This window comes from Leptinotarsa decemlineata, unplaced genomic scaffold (assembly GCF_025532065.1).
Source record: "Leptinotarsa decemlineata unplaced genomic scaffold, Ldec_3_MD MMD2_P_RNA_scaffold_9, whole genome shotgun sequence".
In the NCBI taxonomy this organism is placed as follows: domain Eukaryota; kingdom Metazoa; phylum Arthropoda; class Insecta; order Coleoptera; family Chrysomelidae; genus Leptinotarsa; species Leptinotarsa decemlineata.
Window position 1 is genome coordinate 18001530 of NW_027412536.1, and position 4120 is coordinate 18005649.

Here is a 4120-nt window from a genome sequence, read left to right on the forward strand (position 1 = left end):
TGATGATGCAGATGATGTGTTCTTGTTCTTAGTCTGAAACTTTTCAGTTTAATACATTTAAAACTTTTTATAGCCTTTACCTTCTTACATTCATCTCTTGTCTATTACCATCACCATCAGGATCTTCTTGAGAAGTGATTGTTTGTATTTGGTCTAGATCATTATATTTCTTCATCAGACTGAAATATGCAAAAACAAAAAGGCTGGATATTTTTAAAATTGATTTGCAAAGAAAAATCTACCTTATGCAGCCACCTATCCATTATATTTTGACTTCAATCAAACACAGTTTCAGTGATATTCATCTATAACGAGCTCCTTTGAAACAATTCAATCTATAAGGAACTAGGAGTTCGATTTTATTAAGATTAATCCAAAATTCACAATAAATTAACTTACTTCAATTTATTTAAAAGCAGACAACATATTTTCCCGCCTTTCCGGTATTTATTTTACAGATCAACAGTTGACAGTTGGACTAGTTGGAGTGAGATGAGTTAGGTTAGATCACAAAACAGTCAAAACACAGAACATTTAGTAATTTTCACGGTGCTCCTCGGCGCGCTAGACAAATTTTAAAGAGCGCATGCGCGCATGTGAATGCGTTCAGGACTAGTTCCGCGACTGCGAAAATGTCCGAAAATTACCCGCAAAATTTCAGGATCCCCAAGTACTTGAAATTATCCGCAAATCGGACAATTATCCCCTCATTGGCAACACTGGTGTGAAGTTACCCACAACTTTTCATCCACAGTTTATGATGAGGGACAATTGAACAGTGTTGCCAGATTGCAAATATTAAGAATTTTACCTGTATTTCGATGTTATCAATTTGAAAACACGATATATTATTGAAACATGTCGAATAAATGAGTCAGCATTCTACATAAACTCATATCAGCCAACTGTCCCTATAAAATCATTAATAATGAAAAAAATGTAAAATAAGAGTATAATATTCAGGAAAAATTCATTTGTACCGAAACATCTAGCGTATGGGAAATGGAAAAGTGGTTTCTCAGTAAAAATTTTATGACTTATTTCAGAATATATCCTTCGAAAGTATATCTATCGACGTGCTCAAACAGATTTGCGTACCATACGTTCCTTCGGTGCGAAAAAAAATAGTTCCGAAAGTGTATTAATAACTAATTATTAATTACGTCATTCGTAAGAGCGTTCTCGAAATCCTCTGCTCACCCCTCTCCTCTCTTCGCTCTCTGCTCACCGTTTCAATTCGCCAAATTCGTAAGATCGCCACCACTTGTGTATATTATTTCAATTTATCTATCGTGGAACACGCAATACTTTGCCACTGTTGGGTGCCAATTTATGAGATGAGACTCTGGGTTCGATGAATTCTTATACATATAAACTTGTAACCACTATTGATTTATTCATCAATCTGAACATACATTAGAATATACAAGAGATAGATAGCTGCGATACAACATTAATTTTGCAATCGCTATCGTCGAATTCACAGTCAATGAACACACTACCGTGGCGGCTGACCATGTCACACTGATTGTCCAAAAACAATTAGTTTATTAACTCAGCGTGCCCCTCCGCCGACACTTTACTAACACTCCGTTGGCAGTAGAATTGAATCACTACAACGTTTATAACCAACAACCATTATAAGAAATAACTATTACGAGAAAATAAAATGTCATTGTCTAGTATATGAAAACATACATATATTACTGGAATGTTCATCAACCTATAATAATTCCATGCAGACTATGAATTCCTGACTCTCTTAATTATCTCCCACCCTTATTTTTTTTGGTGGCAAAAATACTGGGGACGAGTCTGTTAGCGGCTCCAATAATCCCATATCCACCAACCTTGCTGCCCATTGCGGTATGCCTCTGAGATACTCAGAATTGTCTTGGGTAACTCGATCTAATTTAGTGCGTTTCTTCGGTTGGCCATCTTCAGCACCCATATAGACATAATCCACTGTAGAGTTAGAACATGTCTTCTCGGATCTTGTCGCACCTTCCTCAACTTTTTCCATTCGCCTTGACGTAGAACCATAATTAGTGGTTACTTCCTTCTTCCCAGCTAGCTTCGGCTCTGTAGACCTCAATTTACCTTCTTCAATTCTTGCTTCCTGTCTCGGTTTTTGCATAGAACTTGAATCACGATTCGCCAATCTGACAGTTCTGTTCTTCACATCCATATTCAGTTCTGTGAATTCCGATTTATCTTTCTCAAATTTCCTCTTCTGTCCTAATATTTTCTTGAAATTAGAATCATCAGCCAAGGCCACAAATTGGTCGCTCACTTTTGAATTTGAATTTGTAGATCCTGTTGTTACTGCTTCAAACTTTCGTATATGCCTTGATTTTGCCTTGCAACCCGAATCATCATTTCCCGAAGTAACAGCTTCGTTATTTACTTTCTGTTTTCGATTTGTAGATCCTGTTCTGATTTCATTTATTTCTCGTATCTCATCCTTCACTCCCAGTTTCGATTTAGACTTCGGCCCTGAAGAAGGAAAATCAGACCTTCTTCGTTTTGTCACTCCCATCTCTTTTTCGAATTGTATCCTCATTTTCATGTTACTCGCCTGTTCTCTGACATTATCCAAAATGAGATTATGGCTAGACTTCACGTTCGAAATTCTTTTATTTCGCTTTTCAGTGATAACATCGTGTGGGTCTTGGCACTGCACTAACGATGATGAACCAGCGATAGCCTTTTCATCTAACTTTTTTGCATAGTTAGTAGGGTTAGTCCTTGAATGATTCCTTTTATAAACCTCTTGTGTTATTTCCGTTATTCTATCGGGGATAGTTCTTTTTCGCGGTAAAATCAAGTCATTGAATTTCATCTCCGTTCTAACTTCAGAGGCTTCCGGCAAGTTCGCCTGTCTTTTTGATGAGATGGGTTTAGAAGCCTCTAGTATTTTGACGTCCACACACACTCCTCTAGAATCTGCCGATGGAGGATTCGCTGTACTGTCGTACGTTAGAGACCAATACCTCAATGTATAGAAATTGTAACTTTTTCTAAGGTAGGTACATACCAATTTCGAATTGACTGATCTGAGTCAGTTAAAAAACTGGATCAAAAAGAAATATTACTGAGTAATAAAAAAATGTTGAATATCCAAAATAAGTGATGAATTCAAAAAAACGAGCAAGAAAACCACGTCAGTTTCCGTTTGAAACAGTTCATCTCGAAAACGGTTCAAAATAGAAATAGTATTATCTGAACAAAGTTAATCTAAAATTGGATGAAGAGCTCAAAAATGTTGAAATATACAGGGTGTTTCATTTGAAAAAATTGAGTTCCATTCATTTTTTCATGAGATCAAAGTATCTACATTTTTTGAAGACCCTGTATGAGGCAAATGAAAATATGACTTGGAGTGAAGATCCTCATAGTATCACTCCACTCCATTCCAAATTTGATCGTTTTAGTGCGAGAGAGTTCAAGATTATCGGCATTTGTAAAAGTTCATGTTTGGTAAAAAAAATATCGAAATTAATTTATATCTTCTAAACGGTGATAGATAGGTATAGGGAAATAGTATATGAATTTGTTGACAAAGTGATAATGAATCATAATATGATATTATATAAGGGGTATTCCATTTGAAAAATCAAAGAAGCCGCTACTTTATAGGAAAAGCGACAACGCCGCTTCGTCTGAAATATTTTAGGCGTGTAGGTCATATTGACTTATGCATACTATGGAATTTTCAGGTTGATCCGTTAAATAGTTTGCCAGAAACGGCTAATTAACGCTCATCATGAAAAGCCCTGTATATAGCAAGAAAACCTTGTTAAAATTGATACTGAATATTCAAAAAAACTAGCAGCAGCCAAATATAGGAAAATACCTATTTAATTTCTTAACTCAATTTGTTAGGTTTGTTTTTTCTTTGTAACAATTTTCAAGAAGAATAAATAGAATTTGATATTTTAGATATTTAAATTTCTGTTGTTTCATTACAAAATGAGAGACGAAGCAAAATTTATGTACTATATTATGTTTATACTATGTTACAACCAAGAAGTAAAAGTTCTTATGCATTACAATATTGCTTTGGCATTGAATTCAAAGAGCGCTCTTCCTAATTCACGAAAGAATATATCCTTAAACC

General features: G+C 35.3%; 1 protein-coding gene across 1 annotated transcript in view; it reads left to right on the forward strand.

The window, feature by feature from the left end:
* Positions 1-4120, forward strand: part of LOC141480569 (uncharacterized) — a 220592-nt gene that overhangs the window by 44907 nt on the left and 171565 nt on the right. The gene's annotated exons all lie outside the window — the stretch shown is intronic.